The following is a 14,103-nucleotide window of genomic DNA, read 5'->3' on the forward strand; positions in this document are numbered from 1 at the left end:
TTATGGATGTCAAGAACAAAATAAAAATGGAATAATTAAAAATGTTCCCTTTCTCTTTGTTCATTAGTACACGTCTTATAATTACTTTCAAAAAGAAAACGTCATGATACAAATAAATATTTGAAGAAGAAAACATTGGGTGTAACATTGGCAGTTTATTAATTTCCACTCGGGATTCGAATCAGAAAAAGCAATGAATAACAAAACATTTTGTGGATGGAAGACAGTCAATTTCAATGGCCATTATTAATTCCGAATGCGTCTCCGAAATCTATATTCCAATTTAAAAGTTGTGGGCAGCTAAGGGTTTGCGTTTGTCAATATTTGGGGGCAAATCCTTGAACGAATATCGTTTTCCACGGATTTGCGGGAGCCGTTTCGATTGGGAGTTATATCGGTACATGAGGAAGCGACCAAATAGCTGCTTAAAGGCAATAAAAATGAAACTAATTATTTTTTTATTGTATCCACTTCGATAAAGTTTCGTGAACCGTTTTTTATCGTTTGTGTTGTGACAAAATACCAATAAGGAAGTCATGTGTAAGTATTATCCCATCGATTTTAAATCGCTCCAATGGTCTATTATTAACTAATATTTGTATCATGTACATGATAAACTGGTGTGTAAAATTAAATGCAGTAGATTAAAATTGTTTGTTTTAGCAATTGGTGCGGCGAAAACACGAATAAATAAGCTTATAATCATGCACAATTAAAATCCGTTGGTACACGCCTCTATTTGCAACTTTCTGCTCTAACTAAGATATATGTATATGTTTGCATACATGGCTAACTCGCGTACATTATGAGTTGTAACTCATACGAAATTAAGCGAAACCACCACCAACAGATATAAATGTACACAATTACGGATTAATGTTTAAACAAAACGTCCAAGTGGAGGAAACTGTCTCGCAATTCAGCGCTGCAACGCTATTACTTAGAACTAATATGCGTAATTTAAATATTAAATTGTCGTATTAGTCAAGTTTACAGCTCATTTAAATTTCCTTGAATGGGAAAATGTTCCTGACCTTGGAGACGATTTATGGGCTAGATAGAACCTTCCAAGTAACTACGAAACATTCTCCCCTCAGTTAGTTCAAGAAGTCACACTGACACACATTTTTAATTTTTTTCTTGTAGATATTGGTTAATGACTTATGGGTCGTGATTAATGCCATTAAACCGCACTGGTTATTTTTAATGCCTATCAAAAAGATTGCCTATTATAGTGTATAAGCTAATTAAACCATCCACGCCAAAGTAATATTACCCGCCCTTTTTAGCGAAGCTAATGGCACAAGGGGTTGGCCTAAATACCATAGTTCAAAGAATTTAATTAGGGACAAAAATATCATTGTTTTAATAATGTAGGCCTCCGTGCCACAGATAAGCACCGAAACAATTTTCCACCGCTGAAATTTGTCATCACTTTTTTCTGAAAGAGGCCGACGAAATTTGTGTTTGCATTATAACGAGGCTCTAAAACCCGGAATTTTTTCGCACCGCATAACATTACTGCAACTATTCCCAAGACACGCTTATTAAAAATCATTGTTTTAGAAATAATGACTAACAATAAACTACAAGTTTAATAAATATTGAATTACCGTCATCCATTCCAAATTGGATATTTATCCATGAGTTAACATGAAAATCGGCGTCTTTCTCCATATTACAGACTCACGCTCTTAAACATCCATCAAAGGAGATTGAAGGAAATTGTGAAGGGTATATAGTTACATAAAACGAAAACGCCGTGACTAAAAATATTGAATTACACGTTTTTATAAGCGATTTCTGCAACTTACATTTCTCTCACGTGATCAGGCGAATTGATATGTTCACCAAGTGTCGGGATTTAATTAACTCTTTGTATGTGAAAAAAGGTTTTATTGTGTGAAAAACAAGCACAACAATGCAAGTCTCTTTTACTATAACAATTAATTTTAGTCGAAGCGGGAACTGTGTCTCTAACATGAGTAGGCCAGAAATGAAACCATTAAAAATACGTTTTATGGTCCTGCACATAAAACGTTTCCTTAAACTGACAATTTTGAAAAACGAATGAAATAAATCTTTTACAGCAACTCACTCAACATAATAGACAGGGTTGTCAGAATGTCTTTAAAAGGGGGAAATAATACAATGTCATAATTATTCGTTTTTATGTTGCCTGAAATACTTTTTGTAGTAAGATTTATTAGCGTCCTTTTCGCAACCCGAATTTATATTTTCGCGTGTTAAGCATTTTATTGTGAATATGTTACAAAATACCTGATTCGAGGTACAAAATTAAGTGTAATTTAAAAATTTGAATATCACTCACGAACACTTTGTCACCACTCATAAAATTTTATTGCAGCAGGAAAGGTTCTGATATATTTGTGCAAAATATAAAAAACAAAATACAGGTAAAGTAAAATAATGATCGTTTTTCTGCAGATTTAAACAGTAGCAAACGATGCATGTAATTAACTCATTTAAATGTTTTATGGCTGGATATAAATATGTATTATCCATTATTTTGAATTACAAAATTATACATTTTGCTATATTGATGAATAAATCATTATTAGTAATCCAAAACGAATTTATGCAAAATTTTGTGTATGGCCAGCATATAATATGAGAAATTACAAAATCAAAAATCGATTTTATATATATTTACGTTTACAGAACAACTAAACGAGAAAAGATGTATTATTTGGTTATTACAATCGGCACTCCAAACTTTAGGATAAAGCCAAACTTTTGTTTATTCTCCCTTTGCACACCAAAACTGACTAACACATGATCACAAACAATTAATCAGATCAAACGCATTAATGTTGATACATATGAATCTCAGCGATCGGGAACTCCAATACCCGGATGAGGTGACGCTTAAAGTAAACATAATAAGTAGCGGTAAGCAAATTAATTCTCCATTCAATTTTCTCGCTGCTGCAGCTTCCCAACTGGAGATAGTTCGTAATATGTGAGTTTGTACAATACAGGCAATATATGTTCGTAGCCCGGAACGAAAACGCCAATCGATTAGCTTTTGTGAATAAGGTGTAGAAATAGGGGTAACTTTGATATTGCCCTTTTCATATTCAAAGTGTTACGTCAAAAATGTCGCACACATCCAGGTCACGCCAGTTTCATTTTACATATGCGCTTTATGAGGAACATTATAGCCTAGGGCGTAAATGTCTCCTTAGATTGGGATCTTGAACTTCAAATACTAGATAAAATATAATAAATTTGTAAATAGAAAAATATCAATAGGTAAATTTGAGGAAATTGTTACGAACTAAAAGCAATTACAGAACCTAACAAGAAAGACTGGGTTGTTTAAATATTTGCTCAGCGAGTTTGATCTCGAAAATGGCGACACAATGTCCTTAGTTCTAGTAATTTTGTTCCTTAACGACAGTAATACATAAGTAATTATATCAATAATCTTTGAATAGTAAAATAAATTCAAATAACCACATTTGATCAATTATTTCTTAATAGATTACAACTGCAACTTAATTAAAAGTGCCATTTCTGTGTTTCAATTATAAAGGTTTATATTGAATAAACAAAGAACTTTTGTTTCTTTATTCGATAACCCAAGCCGGGCACTAATTCGTAACTCTTTCAAACACATAAATGTACAAACGAGAAACACTCGTGCATTAGTCAAAATTCCACGTCGGCAAACAAAAAATTCCCAAAGCAATTACATGTTTGTGGTGATGAATACCGTTTGTATGTATACTGATTCATGTTGGTTCATTCAAGTTGGTGAACTTTGAATTATGCTTATCAAGCAATTTAGAATCTCGCTGCTTTGACCTGCAGGAACCCTATAAATAATTTCACGTGCATAACCAACAGATTTGTATACCATTGTAGTTTACGGTGTCTATTTAGTTTCCAATGTTCATTCGCATGTAATATACAAAACAACATGCCTCCTACACACGTCTATTATGTCCTAATCAATTAGTTACAAAACATAAGAATAACAAAAAACAATAATATAGATGGTCAAACATGTGCTTATAATTATTATTGTTTTTTATTTCACAACAATAACTATTATGATGTAACTTTTCTGTTTCATCAGAAAATTGATTGCTTTAGTTAATTTAGAACAGTTATCAATCAAATACAATTGAATATTTTAGAGTATTTTTCGTAAACAATCACATGTTATACAAATATTTGTCTTCATTTTTCGAATAATGGTAATTCAACAACTGAAAATACTGTTCTGTTAAAATGATCGAAAATCAATTAAATAATTATGAATATTTAGTTTAAAGTTATTATATTATGGGGCAATTATTTTGAAAACCTATTTGAATAATAAACCCTCTTAAATAAACTTGATAATGCAAAATGTACAGCGAAACGTAATTGCATTTTTCAAACCAAATAACTGGCTTTCAAATGTGATCAAAACAATATTTACGCACTATTAGATTGAAATATGCAAACAAATTTTTTTAATTCTGTCCGAATATCAGGTATTTTTAAATACCTAATATAATATTGATGTACTGAAAGCATGTGAAAAATTAAATTTGTGTTTCATACTGCTAAAAGCATAATGATATTACCTCGAATTTCTGTCTCAAATTAAGTTTAATTCTATTGGAACTTCCGAACTTATTATCCGGCTTATTCCAATAGCCTTAAAACGTATTTTAAGAAGTACTTCTTGCCGTAGTTTGCTCAAGAAACTTCTGGTTGTAATTACTGAAAGACAAATAAAATACTAACGGTAAGTTTAAATCAACGGACCTGTAACTCATTTTCCTGCAGCATAAATGTTTTGATCAATGTTTTCTAATTAAAACTACTGCTGATTATAACTTTATTTTAGTGCGATATAATTTTCATTATCATTTAATGTGGCAACTTTTAATGAACCGAAATAGTTTACATTTCAGATGTTCTCTATAACTTCGTAGAATTTGCCGTATCTATTGCAAACTTTACCACTGACAATTTACCACCAATTGATCGATATTATAAATACGACCTCGTATATTCGCAACGCAAGTGTCACAGGACTTACAAATTGTGAAACACAGCGTTCGTTATTTTTGGCCCGTTGAGGATTTCGTGCTTCCAAATATTTTACAGTTACAAGATTCATCCGATTTATTCACTTTTATAGATTAATTCATCAAAAAGTGGGCACTGAATAGATGTAATTAAATAAAATAATGAAGCAGATTGTAAATATTTCATTTAAATAATTTGATTTTCTTCTGGCAAATCATTTATCAATAGTTTTGTTTATAAAATAGGCATAAATTGAATTGTTCACACAAACAATTATTTATGTTCAATTAAATAAAGGGAAAATATATGATAATTAATTATGATCAACTTAATTAATCAAAGCCAGTTATTAAAAAATTTCTCTTGCTAATGAGATCAATTCTTTATTTGGCTGAGCATGGTCATTATATTTTATCATACTTTAATTGAATCATTGTCCTGGTCTTCCGAAAGCAATTTATAACGCCCAATTATTTAATACACCCGCTCATAATGGATCCTAAAATATTCATGAACCATGGCGGCTATGCACCAGATAATAAAATTTGATTTAATTCGTCAAATACATAATGGAATATCTATTAGCCGTCAAACACACGCCGGCGAAAAAAATGATTTTAATACTTGAAAAATGACGGGGTGGCTGAAAACTTCCCTGCTAAATCAAACCAACAAATATATACATTATATAAAGTCAACTAAACCAAAAACTTTCGTCGTTGATAAAAAGTTTCAACGGTTTTTTTCTCGACGACATGATATGGAGAACTAGTTATGGGCCATACCATCAATCACTTACTTTTGAAGTTTAAAAGTCCGTTTAATTTAAAAAAAAATCTATAGCTTTTTTTAACCATTATAGAATGCTTTGAATAAATAATACATATACATATTTCATAATCTTAAAATAATTGTGCGCATCCAATTATTCATTATTTACAATTACAAGAATTTTAGGTAAAATAAAATCGAGCAATTTTTAGGTTTATCACAATATCAGTTGGATATTGAGCTTTTTAAAAACAGATTACGAAGACCTGAAAACAAAAATATATTCAGTAAGCTGCTCTTTTCAATCGGTATTACAGGTTTACAAAAGCTAAATATAATCCACATATTGAATAACTGGTAAAAATACTTACGCATGAGTCAGTCGTATTACTATTGGTTGTTACGGAACTTTTTTAAAATAAATGGAAATTTTTTATCCTGTTACAGTTACTTACTAACCATATGTTAATGATATTAAATTTCTAATTAAAAACGGGACCGTCTAAGGTGCAATATTAAAAAAATCCTGATGTAATTCGCTTTAGTTACAATAGGCAAAACTGCGGGAAGTATAATTAAACGCAGACCTAATTTAACTTTTTAAGAAGGGAACATTTTGAAATTAACCAGCGACGTTGAAATTTTGAAATTAGGTCAGTTCAAAGTTGAAACGTTACCATGGAGATGGTCTTATGCGGATCAACTAGTTTTAAGTCTTTTATTTATTGCGTCAATAATTATTGCATTATAGGTTCTCTGATTTCGGTTGCTGGAGATGTCGAAAACACGCCGATGATATTAATAAAACTGGGACAAGGACTGAAACATTATTTAGTCTAGCGAGTATAAAATGCATTAAGGTCTTAAGAATGAATGGTAATTTTGTGCTTGTCAAACCCTCGAGAATAAATAAGCGAGTTTAATGCCCAAAGTGAGAAAAATTTGAAAGGAAGCGGGTCTCTGAGGCTTGAAGATAGGATTCGCTGCGGAGCCACTTTTCAATCTTAACCGTGCGAAGCGGACATCGTATGTTACACTTACTTATGGACATTATCAGTATAAATGGCAACAGTTCACATTTCATTTTCAACACTGACACCCATTTTATCGCAGGAAATTGTACATAGCGACCTTACACCATACTAAATTATGATTTTGTTATATCAGTTTTTATGGATCGCATACGGCCTCTTTACAAACGTCATGTTTAAAGGATGTCAGTGTTGGGTATATTTCGAATGTTTCGTCAGACGAAAATGTTACTAATTAATTTTCAACTAACTAACTAACTAAGTGGTTCGAGTGTAAATTATTAAGTTAGGGTTGGGGTGTTTACTTAGATGGCGTGACCCAAGGTCGGAATTTTGTCAAATCTCAACACGCCACGCGATTTTTTAAGTACAGATAGGGCTCATGCGAACCACAGTCGAAGGAAATGAACACTCCTGTTAATCTAAGCTGGATTTAATGGCAGTGAAATGTCACTAATTGGAATTATGTATTCAAACTATTCGGACATTTTCTAAGATCACAACCTAAACCAAATTAATTAGATGTTAATAAAAATACAATTTAACAACACAAAAATAGTAAAATATTATTTCTATTTCAAGTTAATTGATAATTTATGTATTTATGTATTAATAATACTTAAATACATTATATTACTGTCAATAACAATAAATATTAAACATAATATATTTTTTTTAAAATAATAGGTACAATGTGTCCCATCAAAAACTTTGAAAAAATAATCAATAAATAAAATTTGTAAAACCCGTTTCAAGGGCTTGAAGAGGAAAATAAAACAGGACAATTTTCAACTTATCACGATCTAACCTAACGGGGGTAGCCACCCTAACCTCAAAATCTTCATCATGAGATAACTTATTCAATAGGCTTTTTAAATTTTCCAATGATTTTTTATTTTCATAAAATACACAATTAAACTTACAAAGTAAGTAAAAAATAACTATTTAAATCAGAGATATAAGGTTGAAACCTAATACTGAGTGAGGAGAATCTTCATGACTAATCAAAAATTAACTCAACTTGTATGAACGTTAAAGTGACCTACAAGATCACCAGATTTAATCCCGTTTGATTTTTAATTATAGAAATCAACTAACTCGTTACTTTATCAGAGTACACCTAAGTCACTACAAAATCTACGACATCGAACAGTTGCAACATGCTGGAACATAACACCACAAACTTTTGAAAAAACTGTGCGACAATAATTGAGAACATTTAATTAATTAATAAAATTATTTAAATAAGAAAAACATAATTTTGTTTTTCCAGAATTGTTTAAAGAATTAAAAGAACTTCCGAACTTTCGAAATTATCACATGACCGGGGTGAGTTGTATGGTCTAGTTTTCAGAGGAACACATTATATATTAGACAATTTTATTTCTTATAGTTTCTAAAATACGTTAAAGTTTAATTTTGGAAATTAAAATTTACCTTTTAAAAAAGTTACCAACATAACTAATTTTTAAAATTAAGATTTTTCTTAATTATAATATATTGTGTATTGTAAATAAACAAACATGTTCGGTAATAAAACAGATGATTAAGTAAAAATATCTAAATGAAACAATTCGATTGAAATTATATTATTTTGTCATTATCACAACAGAGGATGATATCTTAATATCACATATCGGAGTTGCTTAGACAGAAAATTTAGTTTGATTTAAATTAACATTTAACGTTAGAGTTTGCGAATCTTAAATTCTTTTATAGCATACCCGGATTATTCGCTCGGAGGTCGCAAATTTTAGGATAAACGCTAAAATCCTCCCGCTTAAATGTTTGACGTCTCTCCCCTTGATTTATCGCCGAAGTATTGCTTTATTTGTATAGCCCGGAGCCAAAACATTTCGGTTGTCTTTGTATTTTACAATTACCACACAGAGTGGTGTTTCTTTCATGACTACCCTATCTTTCTTTCTAATAAAACCGGAAATCTGTTTCGTGTTCGTAGTTCAACCCAACTGATATATCACTGTTAACGGTTTTGTTTTCGGTTTTGCGAAATTACTGTAATTATGGCGATTTGTATTCGCGTGCATTATAAAATATTGTTAATAAATTGCGCAGCTAGTATGTCTGAAATGGACCTAATTAAATTCTGTGCACAGCCAATAAAACGGTCAACGCAAAATTGAATACGCAAATATTGATTCAAATTCATAAATGGACGTAAATCGAAGATGATAAATATTCAACAAACCCCTATGAATTTAATTTTTCGAACGATTCGAATAATGGAAATATGCTTATTGATTTATTTTTTTAAAGCAAACGTACTTTATTTACTTGCGGTTTATCATTTATAAGAAACAAAGATTTTTGACAAACTCATATGAATTTATTTCCATTACGAACGATTCTACTAAAATATTTTATTGGGCGAGAAACCAAAGCGTAACTTTTGGAAAACAATTCCGCCGACGAATACGATTCCAGATGCTACGTCATTTCATATGTATATCTCGTAAAATAAGTGATTACTTGGAATCGTAGCAATTCGTGATCCGTAATGAAAGAAGTAACGTCTTTTTTGCTACATTGTATTTAACTCCCAACATGATAGTCCTATCTGATTGTGGAGTCAGATCAATACGAACAGACATGGATTTTTATTGTTATTCGTAAAGTTTGTTGTGAATTTCAATGAGAAAATGGAAAGCGACTTTTCTTCTGAAACTTATATACTTCATGGATAATTGGTCAATTACCAGTTAAGTATTGTTATAAGGTAGGTAAAGTTATCAAGTGCTTTTTCATAAATTTCTTATATACTTTTTCGACTTCATAAAAGGAAACTCGTAAAGTTTTCATTAGCTTGTTCCTTTTAAACTTATTTCCCCTAAAACATATAAACTCGTCTCGGTTTTACGAATATTATTTAAAACTTGTTTTAGTCAATTTAGTAATTTACTGGATTTTTACAAATTTAATTTTAACCTTGACGAATTTCATTTTTGAAGGGCATTAAAGTGAATGAGTTATATTATTCCATTTCATTTAATTGCTGTATTCATCATACATCTATTCAGCCTTTTATTAAAGAGAAGCCTAATTTGCACGTTATAACTTCCAAAATGCATGTCGTAATATAAACATACAACATTGACGTTTTCTAATTCCAAAGTTAAATATTTTGACGACACAGATGCTGGATTTGATGTAAATTCTCTCAATGCGTTTACCAACAGAAAATTGGACTATCTGTTGCTACGGAATTGCTGTCTTATTCGTGTTACTTGTGGATTCTGCCTTTCAAACGCGTTTATTGCATTCCTTTTGAACAGCACTTTCGCATTACTTATTTTTAAAACGTGAGAGCTAAGTTTTCCGTGAATTATACATACCTCTGTATCCCGTATGGTATGAGAAAAATATCTTTTAGGGTTTGCGACCTAACGCCGTAAAAAAGCTTTATATGTATATATGCAAGGAGTTCTTGAATAGTGTAGATATTTTTAGATGTAGCCGTTTCTTTTATGGACGCGAAATGCTACTTACAATCGGCACGGCATGAATAACGAAGATTTTAGAAGGCGCTCATTTTCTAGCGAAATGAGAACGATTAAAGTCATAAAAAATTTAATAAGAAATAAAAGATACTGTAATATACAATAATAACATTTCGAAGATAGAAAAAGTTGACAAAATGTGTATGTTTGTATATAATTTCCGGGAAATTTAATTCTTAAAGGATGTCTAGACATCAGTCTTAGGAGGGCAATAACTGAGGAAACGCTAGTCGTTAAGAATGTCCATAGAATAGGCCATCAAGACAACTGAGCGGAATGGCTGATTCCTTATTTCAATCGATATTCGGGTTAAATCTAGTATTTAATTTAAGTTTAATTAGAAATTTAATACGTCAAACATTAAACTAATATATTTCTATTGTTTTATTTTAAGTCTGTCTCCTTCAGCAGTACTCTATATGTAACTAGCGATTATCTGATTTCAAATATATTTTTGATTAAATAATTTAAATTTCTTTAAAGAAATAATTATAAAATTTTAGCTAAAAAGTCACTAAAATAATTAATAATACGAATAAAAAAATTATATATTTATATATTTTTTAAATAAGATATTGATTTAAATTAAAGAATAGAACAAATGATTAAAGAAGCGTAAATGAATGATAAAAAAAATATTGTGGCATCGCACAAAAAACAACCCTCTGGATGAACTGAAATTACTAGACTCGGTACTAAAAGTCGTAATAAAACGATATAAACAGGAGGTTCTTTGTATCGGTAAACCCATTTTCAATAAAATCGGTTGCGCACCAAACTTATATTATCCCCGGATCAATTTTATGGCAAACATTACACGCAACCCCTTCGCCTCGAATGACTAGGAACATGACTGTGTCCTTTGCCATTTATTCCCCATTATCACGTGCCATAAAATGTCATGTATAAAATTTAATTATGCGACACGTTAATTTATTATCGTTTAAACGCTCATTTGACTATGCTACATTTGCTTCACTTAAGAATAGCAAATTATAACAGTACTTTAATAAAAGCACGAAATAAAGTACTTCTCTTTCTACGTTTATTACAAAATAACATCCTGAGATAAATTGATGTGGTGGTTTTTAAAGAAAGCACAAACATTGAGAATGTATGTTAAAATGCATGGAAATTCATGCACGAGTGTATAAATACATATGTCGTTTCAGCAATGTGTGACAACATACTTTACTGATAAGCGTAGTCTAAAACCGAATTTGAATAAATTGGCAATTTATTTTCCACGTTTCACATTGCCTGGATTAAATTTATATTAAAAACAATAATCCACAAAAACAACGCTCGTAAACGTTTTGATGCTTTGGATTTTTTTATAGAATAAATGATTTTAATCAGCTTGATAATGCCTTTGTATTATCTAAAGGATCAAAAACACCCAGGGTGGCACTAAATCTGTTTTATTCGACGTACATTCAGTCGGTTGCCTTTCAACGTGATTAATCAAAAACAATCCAACGCGGAACAAATTTGATTGATGGATTATTTCGAATTAAAGTTGATAGAATTGAGGCATTGGCTCTATTGATCTAAAGAAAATTTTCCGAATTATTCGTTATTCAATTTCCTTTTTAACAGAAATATGAGGTAAAGTGGACCAAACCCATAACTGTAATGTTGTCTTTTATCCAAATTTTATTTAATTCTTCCCGCCGATTAATTTAAACCTAAATAAAATTTATATTGCTTTAAACCCCCATATATGTATATCGGTACAATTTTAATTATACTCTTCCTGTTTTAATCCTTACTTTCAAAATTAATTAAGTCACACAATATTGTGAACTTAACAATAAGAAGTAAAATATCCTGACGGATCCCGCCGTCCTCATTTATGCAACGTTGAAAATCTAGGTGGTGAATTTTAATTCGCTGCTCGTACAATAACTGACGCCATAGAATCTGGCCTTCCACATCGTTTTCGTTCCTTTTTCCTGTTTTCCAACATCTTTGCAAAGAGCAATGAACACCTGGCGATACACCGAGTTTTCGTGCAATTATTCGCCCCAGTTAACTTTGTCTGGTGCAAAGGAGATATTAAAAATTGTTCTAAAATCAACGTTTAATTGGAGAGATTGTTTGATGCCGTGCAGTTAACGAATTGTGCAAAAATACCAGCGCGAATAATAATTTTCAAAGCTGATAAGCATCAAAATTTTCATTTAATTTTTATTATCGGGGCGGATTATTTTAAAAACTAAATATAAAATATTTTTTCGATTGATTATAATTCGTACATCCCTCAATGCATGTTACGAATGATTTATAAGCTGCCATCGATATTGTTTTAATAAAATACTAATTCCGCAAAAGCCAGAAAAATAAAATGTGATTTTATTTAACTACCATTACATAAAATGGTACAATAAATTTTTAATTTGAGAGGCCTTACAATATAGTCCGGCTCTCACAACAATATTAATGTACTAAAGCAAATTCTATATTAATTAATATATAATCGCCAATAAATTTATATATGTTACGATTAAATTTTGTACACGGCACTTAATAGGGCAAGAAAATGGGTAATAAATGACAAGGGACACCGTCATGTTCTCAGTCATTCAAGACGAAGGGGTTGCGTGTAACGCCTGCCATAAAATTGATCCGATGGATAATATAAGTTTGGCGCGCAGCCGATTTCATTGAAAATGGGTTTACCGAAACAAAGAATCTCCGTTTTCGTCACGACTTTCAGTACCCAACAAAGTAGTTTCAGTCTGTGACTAAGAATTACATATATTTTTTGCCATACGCCTAATATTTTTAACGTTTTTGCTCACGTACATCAAGTTTAAATGAAACGGTTTTTCTGATATCCCGGCTAATTTCTCTTTCATCCCTCTGCTTCATAAAGTGAAATCAGAACAGGCCGGTATAAAATTCATCAGAACGGAAACGATAACATTTTTCTGTTGTGTTATGTGTATTCACTTCGTGCATCCCCTCGATGAATTTATAATAAAAGGGATATATTTTGTTTGATTTGGATGAAAAGGCTTTTCAGTACACATCTAGATTGTAAAAACGGTCTAATTTTAATAAGCACTCGCAATTTTTATTTTGTAATTTGAATGGAGGGTACAATCTACATAAAATGTTTTATTCTTATGCGTAATATAAAAGAAACAATAAAAAAACTGCATTTTTACATACCATATTTTGAAAACATGTAGAGAGTACTTTTAATATTAAACTAAAGTTCATTCATAACATTAAAATTAACAATAAAATATTATTTTTAAAAATCATTATTTTCTCATCACAGGATTCAACTGATTAATACTATGCAATTAAATATTTGAACAACCATAAAATAAAACATGTACAATTATAACAGTTTGTTTGTTGTACAATATGTTTAATTGATGTAGCTGAAATTAATTTAAGTATAGAGCAGTTTAATTAAATGTTTTATACCAGCGATTTAAAAACCAATAAACAGAATTAACCGAACCCAAATATTATTTAAATTTTATACGAGCACTTGTAATTTGATTATCTTGTTTAATTTAATACTTCCATTTGTTTTGTGTGAGGTATAATTTATTCGCTTTTCGCTAAACGAAAAAAGGTAAATACTTGAGACTTTAATCTTTAAGCAGAAAGTTTGTATTTAGAAACTTAAATCCCTAAAAGCTTTCTTAATTTTAAAAATTAAACGGATTTGTTTGCCATTTTTAAGACTCATCGTCTTCACTTTAAATGAG

General features: G+C 30.6%; 1 protein-coding gene across 1 annotated transcript in view; it reads right to left on the reverse strand.

Moving 5' to 3' along the window:
* The window catches only part of LOC109600255 (lachesin), a 146,846-nt gene that overhangs the window by 129,905 nt on the left and 2,838 nt on the right, over positions 1–14,103 (reverse strand). The window lies entirely within an intron of this gene.

Source organism: Aethina tumida, chromosome 3 (genome assembly GCF_024364675.1).
Source record: "Aethina tumida isolate Nest 87 chromosome 3, icAetTumi1.1, whole genome shotgun sequence".
NCBI classification, from domain to species: Eukaryota; Metazoa; Arthropoda; class Insecta; order Coleoptera; family Nitidulidae; genus Aethina; species Aethina tumida.